This window comes from Triturus cristatus, chromosome 2_2 (assembly GCF_964204655.1).
Source record: "Triturus cristatus chromosome 2_2, aTriCri1.1, whole genome shotgun sequence".
Taxonomy (NCBI): Eukaryota; Metazoa; Chordata; class Amphibia; order Caudata; family Salamandridae; genus Triturus; species Triturus cristatus.
Window position 1 is genome coordinate 719,128,301 of NC_140582.1, and position 19,504 is coordinate 719,147,804.

At 47.1% G+C, this 19,504-nt stretch overlaps 1 long non-coding RNA gene across 1 annotated transcript in view; it reads right to left on the bottom strand.

Annotated features, from left to right (window-relative positions):
- Nucleotides 1–19,504, bottom strand: part of LOC146862704 (uncharacterized) — a 102,597-nt gene that overhangs the window by 60,032 nt on the left and 23,061 nt on the right. Inside the window, exon 2 of the long non-coding RNA XR_014978497.1 lies at nucleotides 5,978–6,027. This is a non-coding gene — a long non-coding RNA (uncharacterized LOC146862704). The remainder of the gene's footprint in view (nucleotides 1–5,977; nucleotides 6,028–19,504) is intronic.

Genomic DNA, 19,504 nt, shown 5'->3' on the forward strand with positions numbered 1-19,504 from the left:
ACCCCAGTTAGCCTTACAGAATCTTTGAGAGAGCATCAATTTTGCCCCTTCAGACCTAAGTTTAGTACCAGTTTAATGACCGCCTCAAAAAACTGAGGGCTGACGCCGTGGAGTGCCTTATATGTAACACTTAAGGCCTTAAACTTGATGCGACCCTTGACTGGAAGCCAATGCAGTCTCCTAAGGTGGTTACCCATTGATTGGAACTTAGGGATCCCCAGCAGAAGCCTAACCGCTGCATTCTGGATCAGCTGCAACCTATGAGTCTGTTTCATGGGCAATCCGAGATAGAGCCCATTTCAGTAGTCCAATTTAGCCATGACTAGAGTGGTAATCACTGCTTTTCTGCTGTCTATTGAGATTAGAGGTAAAATGTTCTTGATCCTCTTGAGTAAAAAGAAACAAGCTGATGATATTGCCTTGACTTGTGCTTCAAAATGTATACTCTGGTCTATAAGCACTCCTAAAGTTTTTGCTTTGGTGACCAGGGTGGGTGCTGCTCCCAATTCATCCTGCCACCAGATCTGTGACTAGTTAGGGGACAAATTCCCAAACAGAGGCACCTCTGTCTTTCCTGAATTAAGCTTCGGGGAGTGCAAACTCATCCATGCATTGACTGCCAACATACAATCTCTAAATATATTTACTGTTGAGATAAAGCCTCTGCAGATAGACAAGATTATTTGTGTGTCATCCACGAAGGATGTTAGCGCCATCCCAAAGGATCTGATTAATGCAGCCAGTTCAGATACATGTACATTGAAAAGTGTAGGACTCATTGAGGCGCCCTGAGGGACCCCACATTGGAGAATAAAAGACGGGAAACATAATTACCCAGTGCCACTGATTGCATCCTATCGGTTAAGAAAGAAGAGATCAAAGCTAAAGCGTTATCCGTAATGCCCAGCACATTTAGGTGAGTAAGTAATAGTTTATGGTCCACCATTTCGAAGGCTGCTGACAGGTCGAGCAGGATCAGAGCCGCAGCACCACCTGCATCCAAGACCGCTCTGATTTCATCAGTGGCATTTATCAAAGCGGTCTCTGTGCTATGCTCTCCCCTGAAACCAAACTGGGATTCATCCAGGAAGTTATCTTCCTGTAGATATTGTGTAAGTTGATTATTCATAACTTTCTCCACCAATTTGGCAGGAAGTCGAAGACGTGAGATGAGCCTGTAATTATTAGTGTCAGTTTCATCAAGATTAGATTTTTTTAAAAGAGGCAGAATCGAAGCCCTTTTCCATAGAGAGGGAAAGGCACCCTGTTCAAACAGAGTTAAAGATTGAAGTTAGGCTAGGGCCGAGAATCTCAGGAAATTGTTTAAAAATCATCGGGGGAGAGGATCATAGGGAGAGCCAGATTTAGCCTGAATAATATGGGTGGTGACCTCATCCACCGTTACAGCTCTAAATTCTTTGAAGATTGGAGCATTAGGAGATGGCGTGATCGCTAAGTCACTAGTCTCAGACCTTGCCCCATTGTCAAAGGAGGTATATATTTGTTCCACTTTGATTAGAAAGTGGCGGGCTAGTGAATTACAAAAGTCCTGATAGTGATTATTCGCTGATTTACCTGGTAAGGTAGCTAGACTAGTTACCACTCTGAACAGCTGGTTGGTAGAATTTTCCACGTCCTTGATTAGTTTGGAAAAGTAGGACAGTTTTTCTGACAGAATTAGATTTTTGTAATCCGCTAATACTGTCTTGTACTTGGCGAGATCATGATCAACATAATGTAGTCTCCAACATCTCTCTAGTCTTCTGCACTCTTGCTTTTTTAATCTTAAAGTTTCTGAGTCTTCATATTACTTGAACATATTTGAAAGGGAGCAATATTATCAGCTGTTTGCGTAAGCCATTGAATAAAAAGTAGTGAAGCCTGTTCTGCCTTTTCCATCATTTTTGTTTGCGAGCGCAGAAGCTGAAGCCTAAGCGATGTGTTATCAACCCGTTTCCAGTTGCGGTGGGATCTGACCGGCCTATTAGTTATATTGGGTTGGTCCTTAAAAGAACTGGTGAGCTCATAAATAACCACAAAATGGTAAGTCCAGGTCTGAGGTAAAATCTCCTTGATTTTGAGTTAGTCATTATTAGTAAAAATGCCATCTAGGGTATGGCCTGCCCGATGTGTAGGGCCAATGACCATTTGATCTAAGCCTGCCATCTTCAAGGTGTCAAGTAGTGAGATCGTGTTTATGTCAGTAGCAGCCTCTAAGTGAAAATTAGAATCGCCTATAATATAAAAGCTATTTTCAAGAGCTAAGGTTTCAAGGAGTCTGTTGAGAAATGTGAGGAAACCGTTTTTTGCCCCAGGGGGCGGTAAAGCAGCAACCCCTTAAATATGGGAAGATTATTTATCTTTAAAAAAGAATGCTTCACAACCTAGGGAGAGTAGTGGATCGAAGGAGGCTGTGTAAGCATCCCGGTAGATCAGGGCTACCTCACCACCTTTTTTGTGGGTTCTGTCATGCCTGAAAACTGTAAAGCCCAGAGGAACCGCACAGCAGAAATCAGGGTCTGATGCCTGATCGGCCCATGTTTCTGTAATAAAGAGCATGTCAAGATCCTGAGCATTTATCAACTCAGCAATATCCAATGTGTGTTTAGGCAGGGACCTTGCATTAATAAGGGCTCCCCGGGGGATTAGCGGGGGATTGCTGATGCCTTTTGGTGAGGGAGTAATGTTAATGGGGAGAGTGCGAGATTGTGTGAGAGAAACCACAGCTGGAACAGGTGGTGAATTTCTTAAAAAACTATTTGTTGGGGTCGAAGCATGCACATTTATCAGAGAAAATAGTGAATGATTGATTTAGTGCCCATAGTTCCTTGCCTGTATAAGTCGTGCGGCAAGTGGTGGAGCACATCTGACAGGCAGCATCTCTTATGCTGGGTGCGGTCCAGGCTCGGACGGACGCAGACGGGCTTGCCTTTCGCGCGCCTTCGGTGCTCCAGCGGCGCGCCCGCGGAGCGTCCAGCAACACATGCGGCCTAAGTATTCCCTAAGCCTAACAACTGCTGGAAGTTGGTGCCGCTTAGGAGAGGAGCTCCTTCCCTCCGCACAATCGGCAAGAACTGCCGTGGCGGACCAGGGACTAAAAGCGACCAGGAAAGGGTAAAGTGCAATGTGCGATGTGCTGCGAAGCTTAAAAGTCAGTTAGCATGCCATTAGAGCGTAAAACAAACAGGTTAATTTTAAGAGGAAAAAGCACTCCGTCTAAGATAACCTGCCAATAAAAAAAATCAAGGCGAGCTGCTTACTTTATAGAACTGTCAGTGGGTATGTGAGTAGGATTGAGAGTGGCCCTGGGGGTCCATAAGCAGATTGTCCCTGCATAGGTCTGTAAGTTCCTGTGTGGGTGTGTGAGTAGGACTGTCAGGGCCTGCATGGATTTCTGAGTGAGTGTGTGAGTGCCTACGTGGCTCTGACAGTGGGTCTGTGAGTGCCTATGTCGTTCTGTCAGTGGGTATGTGAGTGCATGTGTGGGTCTATGAGTGAGTGTGTGAGTAGTTCTGTGGGTCTGTAAGTGGGTGTTTGAGTGTCTATGGGTGTCCGAGTGGGTCTCTAAGTGACTGTATAGGTGTGTGAATGGGTGTGTGAGAACATGCATAGGTCTGTGATTGGGTCTGTCAGTTCCTGTGTTGATTTGTATATGGGTCTGTCAGTGCCTGCATGGCACTTCTAAAGGACCCAGGGGCTTGACGGTCGTGCTGGTGTGTGCTGCTCTTTAAAAACTTCTTCCAGCAGCTATCGTCCTATGCTAAAATGGGTTAGCTAAAGTATATCATGCCTTCTTAAAGGAGGTGTAAATTAAAGTGATTTATTGCATTCTAAATCTGAAGATGGTTTTGGAATGCTGTTTTACTTTTTGAAGTATGGGTGTTTGATAGTCTAATATTTTTTCACCCACAGCAGAATTGCAGGGATAATTGCATCTGGCTTCAATTTGGAAAACATCTTTAGCCGACAAGATTACATCAACTAACTGGCGAAAGGGGCACAGTTTCAACTGAGAAGTGTATGGACTTTTTAAGTTGTCACCCCTGCTATTCCCATAACCCGTATATGATTTCAAGATTTCACACCCCTAATATCCCCATCACCCAGCAGCACAGGAATCAACATCACCGTATTTCCCATCATCCATCTGCATAGGAAGTACATCTTTGGCTTTCCGCAAAAACGATCTTTAAACGAAGAAGCCAGGCAAGAGTACTTCATTTCCCATCACCGATCTGTACAGGAACTGACTTAACTGTATTTCCCATCATCAATCTACTCCATCCATTCCTGCATACGCTTTCCTCCAGTCAACTCCTCAGGGTCTCCAACTGCCCAGGTGTCCCCAGCAAAGAACAGATACAGACAAGGGCATTGCCTGTTGGGCTTACCAGTCACGAAGGGCCTTGGGCCAGAATGCCTTTTACACTGAAAACTACAAAATAATATCATCATGTGCCACACCCAGCACCCCTATTATTACACCCAGACCAAGACAACATAAACACTCACATCACATAAGATTCTTATAACACATAAGCAAATCTCAAACAAATGTTACTGAGTACCACACAAAACTTAAAACTATAGCACACACATTCTAACTCATGCTCATTAACATTCACTCTGCAGTACTCCTTGCACCAGATGTACCTGATCTCATCACTTACTAGCAGCTTCACACACTCTTCTTCACAGAAACATGATTCACCCCCACATCATCACACGGCTTAAATATCCTTATTTCTACAGCCGTTTGGATCCAAGTAGCCTACACATAAGAAGGGAAGAGGCATTTCTGTCATCCATACGTCTTCCTGGTCTTGTATCCTAGGTAAGAAAGGGACACTCAACACCATGGAACCATTCACATGCCCCTTCCCACCCTCTGCAACCCTGACCACCATCTTTCATATCATCTACAGGCCTCCCAGGAAGAACAAGGACTTCATGGATGAATATTTTAATTTTCCCACCACGTGATTCATTTAAGACAACCACACCGCCCTCTTTAGTGACTTCAACCTCAAAGATAACACAAGCAATCAAAAGAAACAAGAGACACCCACTTTGTCAGGTCTCACGGGAGGTTTCCTCCTCAAAGCCCTGTTGTTGCGCTTGGTATTCCCTCTACCTGCTATCCCACATTGAAAACTCACCATGCTTTTAGTTGGCGAGAATGCTGGCAGCTCTGGACATCTAAGATGTCTGCCAACATGCCCACTAGGTCAGCAGTCTAGTTTCTTTCACAATTAGAACTCAGGTGAAGCACGCACCAACGTTCCACTGCGCACTTCACCAAGAGTTTTCCCCTGAATGGATGTTCTCTTCAAGTCGTCGTGTTCCAGTTAGTCAGGGGCCGTTACGAAGGTGTCGGGTTCAACGGCGTCGGGTCCTTTAGAAGTTTAGAGATTCAGGTTAGTGGCTCAGAGAGGCGCATGCTCAACTGTCACCATTACAATACCGCGCATGTGTCTAGAGTAGCGTTTTCCCTCAGACACTTTCCCTTGAAAGTGTCTTCGAGTTTAGTTCTATTCTGGGAACGGAGTAGTGTCTCAGTCTCCGCTATAACAAGACTGTAGCACGAATATAGAAGTGCTGTTGGCACTATTCAAGAGATTTGTGAATACTAATTAATTACGTATGTAGAACATTTTCCTTATTGAGCATAGGAAAGTTAATTAGTATATCTTGATAACCTTCTAGCTGTGGAGGTGGTATTGATAGAAGGAAGAGTCCAGGTTATGCGCGTGTGAACTACCAGATACCTCAGATTCGAGAATATTAATTATTGAACTTCAGAACATAAATAAAAAGACATTCAATCCACTGATAAGAACCAGCGTATAGTTGCTGAAGAGATAGAGGATATTTACAGAACCTCTAAGAAGTTGTACATAGAGACAGGTCACCACAGTAAGTAATTATCCTTTAGCGGTCACTGCTTTAAATGTATATTAAATAAGATAAGACTCACCTGTTTTTTCCTTGTCTTAAGAATCCACGAAGGTGACACTCTGGTTAAACCTGTAAGGGAAAAGAAAACACCAATTAAACTTCTCACTACACACAAGCAAATAGTAATATAGAGAAGTCAGAAGAGAAGCAAGCCCCAAGCATTTCCTGGTAAGAAAAAGGTTGACTAGTTAATGCATATGTATTACATGTACAGTAAATACAAGTAGAAGTGTAATCTGGTTATGTACTATTTAACAGCCTAATAATAAGAATAAGAAGACGTTGCAGAATTGCAGAAGAAACCACCGGGCTGTCTTCTCTGTCCAATTCCCCTTTCCCCCCTTGGTACTTACCTGCGAAGGAATACACAACCTAGCAGGGGAATACGGAGGAAGGGAGTTGGGAAAAAAGCTTTGTTCTGCTCCTGTGCTGATTAAAACATTATACAAGTCTTGACAGACTTCAGCCTCTTTGACACATTCAACATGATACAGTAGATCACCCAGCCAACACACTCCAAACGCCCCACCCTCAACCTCATCTTTTAAACATCACCAACAATGCAGTGTGAACAAACCAATAATCCTGGACTGGATTGAATTCCTTGCCAGATCTAACTCCCTGCTCATCATCCTACCAACAATTTGCAGTCAACCCAAAAAAGAAGACCAAACCTTCAGATCCATAAAGGACTTTTGCATTGACAACCTAATGCATAAACAAATCTCTCCAAGTCCGGCAACCACACCCTTCTAGTGACATCAGTCCTTTTTGTGGAAATTCTGAGACCATCCACACTCCAATGAAGACTCAAGTCCAAGCCAAAATTTAAGCACCCTGATACTCTAAATACATCACTGGCTGCAAACACACAGACAGCTCATCACATCGGCAATGCAAAGTACTATACCAACACCATCAACGAAGCCATCAACAGAAACAGAACACATCAAGACAATTAAACACTGCATTGACCCCTTGCCTGACTGACCTATCCCACACTCCACAGATAAATTAAATGGCATCAACCTCTTTTTCAGTGAACACATAAGATCCAACAGCACATTAAGTATACCAATTCTGCTTTTCCTCTTCTGCCCACTCCTTCGTAGAATCTTACAATGATCATCATTCAAAGTCTTGTCTATCACACATCTGGCTGATGTACTCCAGTCCCTCAAAGCTGCCTCCTATGAAAATGATATCTTATCCTCTTCCTTCATCAAAGCTCTCTCCAGGGAAGATCTCTCACCCCTATTTACCACTGGAAATCGTTCCCTCACTCAAGACATCTTCCCAGAAGCCCTTACCCAGGTCAAATCCTCCCACTTCGGAAGAAACCTACATTAGACCTTAATGACCTCGCCAACTACTGGCCTTTCACTTAACTACTCTCCATCAGCAAGATTAAAAAAAAAAACAGTCTATGTTCAACTCCAAGATCACATCAATGATAACCATCATCTGTATCTGTTTTCAGATCATGCTACAGCACAGATACGACTATCTTAACCACTGTTGACTAGGCCCTCCTGACCACAAATTAAGATGATCTTGTATCTCACTATGTTGTGTACCGCTGAGCTGCCTTTGACACAGTCGACCATCCAAACTTCATCCACTTCATGGAGTTTCAAATGGGATTTACGGGCAATGTCCTTAACAGATTCTTCTCCTACCTTTCCAATCAACACCAGTTGGTTCCCATGAGCACTGCCAGGTCCCAAAAGATGCCTATCACCTACAAAGCCCCTAGGGTTCCTTACTGCTTCCTTTCATCTTCAAGCTCTACATGGAGACCCTTCAGGCTCCACTCACGGATAACAGCATCACGATTCACCCATATGCCTATGATATGCAACTCCGGCAGAAAGTGTGCCTACTCCAGGGATTACACACAACTGCCTGCAACTAGATCAGACTTGGATGTCCAGTGCCTATCTGAAGTTCAATCCACCCATGACAGATATCTGGTTTTTGCCAAGAACAACAACCAACAAGTAGTTCAATCCGGGCAGAATGACATAAAATTTGATAGCTTTGAAACCTTGACTTTAATCAAATGCCACATGACTTGGACACCAACTTCAAACTCAAGGAACACATTGCCAAAATAAAACAAAGACTGCCTGCTACCAGATCTCTCTTCTATTCAACCAAAAGCTGGTTCTCCCAGAAAGTGACTTCAGAACTGCTATACAAGTCCTCATACTACTGCATCTGGATAGTAGTAATACTCTGCTACATGGCGTCTCCACACTGGAACCCTTTATGGGCATACTACTTGGTGCAGTACGTATCACTGACAGAATATCAACAGTCAGAATATCGAGATACAAAAATAGCGACACAAAAATATCGATGTCCAGAATATCGAAGTCCTATCTACATAATGGTAAGTACAAAAATATCGAAAAAAAATATCGTTGGCAAAAAAGATCGATGTTTAAAATATCATTTTTTTAAATGTTTAAAAAATAATGTAAAATAAAGTAAATAATACATATAATTAAAGAAACATAGTTAAATTTAAAAATGTTTAAAATTATAACTAATACATATAATGTAAGAATAAATTAAACATATATGTATAAAATATAATATATATACTTAATATTTATAAATAGTTTAATATCTTATACATTGTTAAAAAAACATAATACAAATTATAAATACATATATATACACATACACCATTATTATAAATAAAAATATATATAACAAATTAAAAAATTTGAATGTTTTTAATCTTTTTAAAATACATTATACACTACATTTATTAAAACAGTAGAGAAAATATTGGATAGCGGAGGGGATAAAACTACTATTCCTACTCCAGAGAGTGCAACAGTAGGGAAAGTGTTGGATAGCTAAGGGTAAAAATTACTATACCCACTCCAGAGAGTGCAACAATAGGGAAAGTGTTGGATAGCATAGGGGTAAAAATTACTATTCCCACTCCAGTGAGTGCAACAGAAGGGAAAGTGTTGGATAGCGTAATGGTAAAAATTAGTATTCCCAGTCCAGAGAGTGCAACAGTAGGGAAAGTGTTGGATAGCGAAGGGGTTAAAATTACTATTCCCACTCCAGTGAGTACAACAGTAGGGAAAGTGTTCGATAGCGTTGGGGTAAAATTTACTATTCCCACAGCAGTGAGAGCAACAGTAGTGAAAGTGTTGGATAGCGTAGGGATAAAAATTACTATTCCCACTCCAGAGAGTGCAACAGTAGGGAAAGTGTTGGATAGCGTAAGGGTAAAAATGACTATTCCCACTCCAGGGGGTGTAACTGTAGGGAAAGTGTTGGATAGCAGAGGGTTAAAATTAACATACTTATCAGTTAAATTATGTTTTAAATTAAATAATCAATTAATAATTAATAATAAATTATTTATAAAAACAAATAAAAATTAATTGCTTCAATATAATTAAATTACTTCCCACTCTATTCCCCTAGAAACCCACAACCCGCTCCTAAAAGAAAATAACACAATTGATATAATTATCAATTATAACAATTAATTACCAATTAATAATTAATAAATTAATCTATAAATACATATTAATAATTACTTTATTAAAATTATATTACTTCCCACCCTATTCCCCTATAAACCCACAACCCACTCCTAAAACAATTAACACAAATATTATAATTATCAATCAATCAATTAATTAAAATATATTACCAATTAATTAACAATAAATTCATTATCAATACCAATAAATAAAAATGAATAATGACTTTTTTATAATTAAATTACTCCCCACCCTATTCCCCTATAACCCCACAAACCGCTCCGGAATTAAAACACAAAGGTGCCGATTCCGATCCGGTAAAACCCGGGTACGAATGGTCGTACGGAGCGTATTCTCCGTCCGACTCGTACCCGGGTAAAACACCTTACAAACCCGCAAGTACGATTCGTACAGAAACACCATTTCCGTACGAGTCATACAAAACACCGACCGGCAAAAAAATACCCACAATTCCGATCCGGGACATCGCGTACGTGACGTCCGGACGGAGTCAGGCAGCGTTTTACGGACCAGCAAGTACGATCCGTGCCTACGTCAGTTCGCACGGCTCATATTTCACGGCAGCCAAAAACTCCCGGAAAATTGAGGACGATGCGAACATGGAGCACCGGTACGCGAGGGACAGCCATGGACCCTATCCTACGTGTCATCCCGGCCCTCATAGCCTACGACCTTGTGTACAGAAACGGACGCAGATGCCGCAGAAGGTCAGAATAACCCCCAGGGGCACAGGGGGGGGCGCGAGGGGCAGGAAACATACCCTCCACCCAACAAAAAAAATATATATCCTGCACATAAATTACCTCCATGGTCTGGTCACTTCGGGGGGCGTGTCCACCAATCCCACGTACCGCCACAACGGAAGAGGACGTGGACGCGTACCCATCACCACTACAATGGTGGGACGGCCCGTACCCACGCCCTCAGAGCGTGGGTACGGTCCGTCCCACCATTGTAGTGGTGATGTAGTGGTACGCGTGGTACGGACCGTACCCACGCCCCCAGAGCGTGGGTACGGTCCGTACCACCATTGTAGTGGTGATGTAGGGGTACGCGTGTACGGACCATACCCACGCCCCCCAGAGCGTGGGTACGGTCCGTACACGCGTACCCCTACATCACCACTACAATGGTGGTAAGGACCGTACCCACGCCCCCCAGAGCGCGGGTACAGTCCGTCCCACCATTGTAGTGGTGATGTAGGGGTACGCGTCGGACGGACTGTACCCAAGCCCCCCAGAGCGTGGGTACGGTCCGTACCACCATTGTAGTGGTGATGTAGGGGTATGCGTGTACGGACCGTACCCACGCCCCCCAGAGCGTGGGTACGGTCCGTACTACCATTGTAGTGGTGATGTAGAGGTACGTGTGGTACGGCTCGTACACACCCTATGAATGCAGGGGTACGGGCCGTACCACCCGTACCCCTACGGCCCCATTACATGATGGATACAAGGCGTACACACGCCACGAATGTTGGTTTACGGCTTGGTGCAGCACATCAGCTGTAAATTGGGGGTGGTGTATGCCCAGGACAGCAGTGTACCACAGCAAGGGGGCAAGTGGGTGGCTGGGTGGGTGCAGAGGAATACCAGCAGTGGACACAGACATGTGAGGGGTGGGTGCAGAAGAATACCAGCAGTGGACACAGACATGGGGTTGGGTGCAGAGGAATACCAGCAGTGGACACAGACATGTGAGGGGTGGGTGCAGAGGAATACCAGCAGTGGACAGGGACATGGGGGTGGGTGCAGAGGAATACCAGCAGTGGACACAGACATGTGAGGGGTGGTACAGAGGAATACCAGCAGTGGACACAGACATGGGGGTGGGTGCAGAGGAATACCAGCAGTGGACACAGACATGTGAGGGGTGGGTGCAGAGGAATACCAGCAGTGGACACAGACATGGGGGTGGGTGCAGAGGAATACCAGCAGTGGACACAGACATATGAGGGGTGGGTGCAGAGGAATACCAGCAGTGGACACAGACATGGGTGTGGGTGCAGAGGAATACCAGCAGTGGACACAGACATGTGAGGGGTGGGTGCAGAGGAATACCAGCAGTGGACACAGACATGGGGGTGGGTGCAGAGGAATACCAGCAGTGGACACAGACATGTGAGGGGTGGGTGCAGAGGAATACCAGCAGTGGACAGGGACATGGGGGTGGGTGCAGAGGAATACCAGCAGTGGACACAGACATGTGAGAGGTGGGTGCAGAGGAATACCAGCAGTGGACACAGACATGGGGTGGGTGCAGAGGAATACCAGCAGTGGACACAGACATGTGAGGGGTGGGTGCAGATAAATACCAGCAGTGGACAGGGACATGGGGGTGGGTGCAGAGGAATACCAGCAGTGGACACAGACATGTGAGGGGTGGTGCAGAGGAATACCAGCAGTGGACACAGACATGGGGGGTAGGTGCAGAGGAATACCAGCAGTGGACACAGACATGTGAGGGGTGGGTGCAGAGGAATACCAGCAGTGGACACAGACATGGGGGTGTGTACATCATTATCAGATGATCCCAAATCCATGGGTGTATGTACGCATCCCGAAATTTGGACTATGTTGATAGTGTCATAACAACACATCACTGACAGCGGTGTCCCACTCCCATGAGGATGGATGTCTTTCCCCCACTGCATGACACACCACATGTGGGTGTGAGGACAAATCACACATGCATACCCACCCCTGGCGGATGCAGCACAATACAAACACAGAGATCATGCCACAAGACTGTATGGTCATGTCAATACCTACTAAACTAAGAGAGCCAAAGGGAACACACACTGTCACGCACATCCCAGGACTGATAGGAATGCACAGGTGCTGGGACAGCCACCAAGATGTTGTCTCTCATGGAAGGAAAAGGGTGGAGTTCCCACAGTTACAATGCCCACAATTGTGAGTCTGGTGCCCAAATACCCTGCAGAACAAGTACCATATGTGTGCTAGGCTGGGATTACACACATGCATTGTGCCGAAAAGGGACAATTTCTCCATGAAGGCATGGCAACATACTCTATACACAAGTACAGTGAGTACCAAGGATGGCACAGACGATGCAGCCGGAGACATTGCAGAGCAGGCATGGCCAGAGTTGAAGGGATCCATCACCAACAAAGGAAATGTAGACACAGGTCAACACAACAATTGTGCAACCCTCTGCAGGGGAGATGTCAGGTGCCACAGAGGAAGGAACACTCCTAGGGACAATGTCTCCAAACACAAAGAGCAGACACGACCAAAGATTCTTTGCAGAGACCTTGTGAGGGCACGCAGATACCAGGTTCCACCCCATGAGATACAGACTACAACATGTCCATGAAACATAACACGTTCCCACAACCCCAACTCCTGGGGCCTCAGCATCAACATCAGTACATGAAATGCCAGACTTTTCTAAACAGAAAAGAAAATGCTTTATTCAGCATGAAAAAATAAGATGTAGTAAAGAACACTATGTATAAAGGCCAATGGCCAGTCCAAATATGAAGTTCTTGGGGGGGGGGACACATGGCCACGCGTCCCCCCTAGCTTGCCTGCACATCAGAACCCTTTGGTTCGTCGACTGGGGGGGGGGCATCATGTGGGGAAGGACCAGGCACCGCAGGGACAGGAGGGGGAAGGGTAGGTGTGGTGGGTGCAGGGACGGACGACTCCACCACAGGGGGTGGGGCAGCGCCAAAGGTGGAGGTGAGCTCGGCGCTGCACACTTCTGCCAGATCTTCAAGCGTCTCCCCTGCACCCGGAGAAACAACAGGCCCCAAGGAGGGGGGGGGGTCCGAGGGATGGGTTGCAGCGCTACTGGGGGAGGTGGTGGACAGGCTGGGGGACTTAACTCCCCTACCCGTGGAGTGCTTTGACCGTTTGCGGCCAGGTGAACTAGTGGAGCTGAGACCCAGCCCAGCCAAGTAGGCCTCCTTCTCCAATTCTGGGGCAGGGGAGCCAAGGGGAGCGACATCGGAGGGACTGGGGAGTGAGTCATGTGGACGAGGAATGTGGCTGCGTGCCTGCCTGTGTGCCCCAGACCCAGTGGATGTGCCTGCTTCCCCCTGAGTGTGCGTGTCAGGAGGTGTGCGCTTGCCCTTACGTGGTGGTGTGCTGCTTGTGTCTGGTGGGGTGCGTGTGTGTGGATGGCTTGGTGTGCTTGGGACAGGCATGGGTGTGGAACTTGTGGATGGTGCAGGGATAGGGGGGGACGCAGCGCTGCAGGTGACTCACTGCTGCCGTCAGTGACGAGTCCATGGACTTCAGCAACATCCATTGGTCAGACATCGCTGATGACATGCCCTCCATGTACGACACCATCTGGGTCAGCAGTCTGGTTTGGCCATGGAGGACAGTCAGGATCGATGTCTGCCCAACCTGCAATTGCCGCTGAATGTCCACAGACTTGACAGTGAGGGCAGTAGGGGGGACAGGGGCAGGGGGTGCGGTGCCTGGCACGAAGGAGACACGGTGTTGCCTAGCACGGACAGAAGGGACCTGAGCAAGTGGGAGGGCGGTGATGGGAATGGAGGGGGCGGTGACGGATGGAGTGCTGCTGCCAGCTGTTGGAGCAGCCTCCGCCCCCTCAGGGAGTTCAGCCTCGGACCCGTCAGCCTCGTAGTCAGTGTTGGTACTGGGCAGGTCCTCTGCCTCACTCCCCTCGCCCTCCGTGCCACTTGATTCCGCCGACTCCTCAGCAGTGGTGACACCAGTGCTCGATTCCTCTTCCACGTCCGTGTCGGTGTCTCCCTCGGTGTCCTCTGATGATGCTGTGGGCAAGGTGAAGAGACAGGAAAAATCAGTCACCTGTATACATCTGACACATGAGTCCAAACAAAATAGGCAACAGTGCATATCAGGAAAGGCATCATGAGTAACATCTAGAATACTCCCCACATATGTAAGCCCTGCACTCCCCAGTTGGTTGACCCACCATGCCACTTGGAAAAAATGAAAATTAGGACACAACAGCAAATAACTTGAAATCCCAAGATCCTGAGAAGCTAGTGTCTGGGATCAGTTGAGCACAGCAAGACTATGAAGGCATGCCACCTCTTGTTCACTGTGAACCAAACAGTATTGTCGCACCCAAGGGCAAATACCACATGCCAATGCAGAAGGTGTCCCCACACTCAGAGACCTGTGAGTACTTTGGAAACCCCAAAGAAATACATTGTGATTCCTGGAGAATCACAACCCTTTACACAATGGACATGTCTAGAATGTGTGAATGTGCCACTTTGTGAACAGAACACACATGTGTCTGTAGAACAGAAGTCACACAAGGAGGTGCACACCAAACTACATGTACACAGTCATTGTCTGAGCTGCCAGACTCATTCAAATAAGCCACTGTTAGGCAGAAATGGGGTATCAATAAGTACATATACATAGCACCACGGTGGTCTGGATGACTTCACACTCGTAAGTTGGTATCAGCAACAACCAAGGACTAACCCAAATGCAACCACACTGTGGGAACATGTATATGTATGAACTCCAAACAAGTTTTGTTCAAACTGTGTCTAATGTGCCAGTGTGTCCCTGGAAAGTGTAACGGTGGTGTCTTGTGCACTTCCTTGGGAGACATCTGTCATGCAGGCACATTATTGTCCTCCACAACAAAACAACAAGGTCAAGCATATGAAACATTGAGACATGTTGACAGGTGTAGTGAATGCCAAGGGACAATTTCTCTGAGTAACAACTTGAATAATGTCATTTGTCACATGGCTATCCGTCACCTGATTACACAGTTGGCTACACATATGACCTACTGACTGTCATCTGGAGTGGCATACATGTCGACACCCAGGACAATGCATAAGCTAATGGGCCTGCAATTGTTTTGAAAAAAGCCTAGGTGTACTGTGGGGACACCCTCATGGCAAGCCAGAATGTACCCACAGATGTCAGCACACAAAGTCATAACTGTGTAGCATCTGAACCACACACAGGTGCCAAAAATGTACAAGCAGGATACATGATTGTCAAAACCTGACACAGGCTACGAAGCACGAACATTAAGCACTAGCCAACATCACGGGGGCACTGCACGGTGACTTTCTGTACTGCGAATTATCACACACAAGTCAGAACTGGCAATGAAGAATCAGGGTTGAACATGTATGGCCCTCCCGCACACACCCACCCATACCTGAGTCAATGTGACTGACACAGATCAAGAAGTGACACCTCTTATTCAGGGTTACAATAACTGTGCTTGAAAACTAGCTTCATTAACACAACATCACCTTGTAGGGCTGGCAGAACATATTTGTCACAAACAAACATCAACAGATTGTTGTGAATAGCCACACAGGCACTGCCCAGTGTGAGTATGCACAAGCAAACAGGTGTATCCCTGTCCAGTGGACACATGTAGCACACATGTGAAAAATACAACCTAGGCCAGGGAACAATGCCACAGAGGCAGAGCCATGCTGAACCCACAGTGAATGTGCACAGTGTTGGATGACACACATGATTAGGAGGGCAGGCTGTGTCAGGGGACTTAGTGGGCACACAGCTCCATGGTCCTGGAATGAGCTGACTGTAACAGGAGCAACCGTCCCAGCACTATGCATATCTCCCACTCATGCACATCATGTCTGAGGCCACAACATTGGTAATGCATGCTGCAGGTCTGTTCATTAGAAACCTCACACTCCTATGTTGAGACTCTGCATCAGTGCCAACAATTATGCACCCCCAAATGACTGAACAGGACAGGGCACAGGCAGACCACCCCCACACATGATGCTGAAAGCAGTGTGCACCTTGATTAACTGGCAGCCTAGATGACCATGTGCAATAGTGATAACACACAGACCAGGTAACACATGTCAAGGAGGGGAAGGGAGGAAGAACAGCACAGGTTGACTTGGGGGAACAGGATATGCACTGCACATATATACCCTGGCAGTGTATCCAGGCGACTGAGCAGCTACAAAAGCTGGTGACACACAACAAACACACATGTACCTACCCCCTTCATGCTGCTGTAACTCCTGGAGTCAAGCTATCCTGGCTGATGACGGCTGATAGCCAGAAACCGGTCCTAGGATGCTTGATTCCGGTCCAGGGAAGACATGGCTTGGCAGTTCGGGCTGGACTGTTCCCATGAGGCACAGGGTCAAGACTGATTTGCATATGGCCATGTCTAAACTGGGGTGGCGTAGTGGGCAAAAGAATGATGGATTTAACCCAGATCTCTTGACTGGGGGAGAATGTCTGCATTGTCAGCATTCCGTCCATCATTTGTTTGTTGTAACGCTTTTCGCCCTAAGTGGGATGGGTATTCCCAGACGTGGGACCCGTGCTCACTACGCCACTGGAGTCAAGCTATCCTGGCTGATGACGGCTGATAGCCAGAAACCGGTCCTAGGATGCTTGATTCCGGTCCAGGGAAGACATGGCTTGGCAGTTCGGGCTGGACTGTTCCCATGAGGCACAGGGTCAAGACTGATTTGCATATGGCCATGTCTAAACTGGGGTGGCGTAGTGGGCAAAAGAACGATGGATGTAACCCAGATCTCTTGACTGGGGGAGAATGTCTGCATTGTCAGCATTCCGTCCATCATTTGTTTGTTGTAATGCTTTTCGCCCTAAGTGGGATGGGTATTCCCAGACGTGGGACCCGTTCTCACTACGCCACTGGAGTCAAGCTATCCTGGCTGATGACGGCTGATAGCCAGAAACCGGTCCTAGGATGTTTGATTCCGGTCCAGGGAAGACATGGCTTGGCAGTTCGGGCTGGACTGTTCCCATGAGGCACAGGGTCAAGACTGATTTGCATATGGCCATGTCTAAACTGGGGTGGCGTAGTGGGCAAAAGAACGATGGATTTAACCCAGATCTCTTGACTGGGGGAGAATGTCTGCATTGTCAGCATTCCGTCCATCATTTGTTTGTTGTAACTCCTGTATCCGCCTATCCAGGTCAGGGAAGACCACCGCCAGGACACGCTTCATTTGGTGGGTCAGGCGCCGGCGCCCGCCATGCTTGCGGGGAGCCTCCTCCTTCAGCATGACCCGGGCGATCCTCCGGGTCCAGCACCGGATGTCCTGCCATCTCTTCCTCACTTGTGGCAGGCGCCGACTGCGACCCTCCACCGATTGCACGGCCTTGACGGCATCCTTCCAGATCTTCCCCTTCTGGTAGGCGGTTACCTGTGAGGATGACAAAGTGGGACAACATCACTACACCTGCACCATGTCACAGAGACACACATTTGAACATCTTTGATTTGTTGAACAGGGCATAGTATGCTGGCAAGTAATAGCACCTTAGTCATAGGGACATTTGCCAATGTGGATGCACCAATGCACTACATGGCATAGTAAGTACACAGGTGGCATGAGGGGTGTGAACCAATCCCTGATCATGGCACACACTGCGCATCCCAAGCAACACAAGGCTGATGGACAGCACCGCAAAGCAGTCACATGCCCCAGGCCACACACGAAACCTCAGCAGAGTACACAGACACACACAGGCACAGATCAGTCACCTGCCATTGGCAACAGCGGATACAAAGCTCACTCTGCACATGTGCCACTTGCCAGGGGGGTGTCACAGGTGTGGGGCTAGCTCAGCAACTCAGACACACAACACGGCTTACTTCTCACATCAGATGGGTCGAGCAGTTGCCTCCTCCATGCAGCTGTGGTGCAACACTCCACATAGACACTCACCCACATGACAAGGAACATTCACACACATCAATGTCCAGGGGGCGTACACATAATTTGGACACTCTCACCACAGCTCCACTCAACTCACACACATCTGTGGGTGCAGTCACCTGTCACACCGGAGTGACCACTGAATCACCGTAGGACAATAGAACAAGAATGCCCAAGAGGATTAGCCAGGCTGAATGTGCCATGCACTATGCAGTGAATGTCACAGTAAGCACAATGCAAATGAGGAGTGCACACATGAACTACATCAAGCCCTGCATGAGAGACATAAGCCATCCACCCCGCCTGGGACCCACTCCAACCAACATTGCATGTCTGTCACACCTGGACACAATGCCAGAAGTGACAGACACAAAAAAGGTGCACAGGCAAAGATAGTGGAGTAAGCACTCACCTGCTCCCCTGGTCGACCATACAGCATGGGGTACTGTGGGAGGATCACATCCAGCAGGGCCTCATTCTCCTCCTGGGTGAAAGGCTGGGCCCTCTCCACAGTCCTTGACATGGTGCCAGAGGGAGACAATACAGCAGCAGTGGTATCGACTGACATGTTGTGCAGGCAAGTGCCCTCTCATGGGTTCTGCCTGCCTTATCTCTGCCTTGCTGGCCTATTTTATTTACAGGAGTACAGAGTGATTGGTCAGACTCATTTGCATCCTACGTTTCCTCCAATCCCTTTAAACATACACCAGTGACAGCCTTAGCATCTTTCGAATTTGCAGCATCATGTCAAGTCAACAACCAGTTTGCAACAATGTATAATGTGGCCAACTGCTTTTTCCAGACCACATGATGTAAAGTTTTGAACTTGAAACTCGGTATCCATAAACACCAGCATGCATTTATGCCCTAATACTTGTCCCTCATGTGTCCCCATTGTGATTTTTAAATCCACACACAGGTACGGCGCGTTTCTCACGTACCCCTAGGTCACCATCACTACAGTGATACGGGCCGTACTCGCGCGTGTACGGCCCGTACACGCGTGAGTACGGCCCGTATCACTATGGCCTACGGTAACACAACTATAGTGATACGGGCCGTACTCACGCGTGTACGGCCCGTACACGCGTGAGTACGGCCCGTATCACTATGGCCTACGGTAACACAACTATAGTGATACGGGCCGTACTCACGCGTGTACGGCCCGTACACGCGTGAGTACGGCCCGTCTCACTATGGCCTACGGTAACACAACTACAGTGATACGGGCCGTACTCATGCGTGTACGGGCTGTACACGCGCGAGTACGGCCCGTATCACTATGGCCTACGGTAACACAACTATAGTGATACGGGCC